General features: G+C 36.0%; 1 pseudogene; it reads left to right on the top strand.

Annotated features, from left to right (window-relative positions):
* Positions 1 to 103: 103 nt before the first annotated feature.
* On the top strand, positions 104 to 222 carry LOC111734974 (annotated as a pseudogene).
* The last annotated feature ends 476 nt before the right edge of the window (positions 223 to 698 follow it).

Here is a 698-nt window from a genome sequence, read left to right as displayed (position 1 = left end):
AAATATATTATTAACATTTTTTGAAAGAAATATCAATATAGCAGGACTGTCCTGGAGGGGAGCATGACCAGTATTTCTTTACACTTTTAAATTTGACCCCATAGTCTACAACCATGCTACCCTGAACAAGCCTGATCCCATCTGATCGCAGAAGCTAAGCAGGGTCGGGCCTGGTTAGTACTTGGATGGTAGACCACCCAGGAATACCAGGTGCTGTAGGTGTAAAAAATAAAGGATTGTAAGCTGACAAGGTCTTTGCAATCTGTGAGGTCAACCAAGGGTTGCCTCGCCTAAAAAATAGAAATAAAAATAAAAAATAAATAAAAATAAATTTGACTCAATAAAGTATGCTGTTTAGTTAAGTTGGTTAAACAAGATGTGACATTGCAGACAAAATTGCACGGTAAATATTATAAGAAAGTAAATTAAGGGTATGGAGTAAATTGACAAATCAGAAGATTTCATTGCACTTCATAACAGTAAAAAGGGAGAAGAAATTATAATCTACAACATATTTTAAATTATTGAAGATGTAATTGACTTTTGAAAACATTGCAGTTTCATATGTGGGGAAATCGTATCTGGTTCTGATTTTCATGGGAGGCTAATGTCCTCACAGGAAGGTTCTCATGCACTAACTTTGCAGCTGGGGAAACCTGTGTAGGTTCTTTTTCTGTTTCTGGTGATGAACTGCAGTT

Source organism: Pteropus vampyrus, unplaced genomic scaffold (assembly GCF_000151845.1).
Source record: "Pteropus vampyrus isolate Shadow unplaced genomic scaffold, Pvam_2.0 Scaffold10789, whole genome shotgun sequence".
Taxonomy (NCBI): Eukaryota; Metazoa; Chordata; class Mammalia; order Chiroptera; family Pteropodidae; genus Pteropus; species Pteropus vampyrus.
The sequence above is the reverse complement of the archived record's forward strand: the minus strand, read 5'-3'. Positions and strand labels throughout refer to the sequence as shown.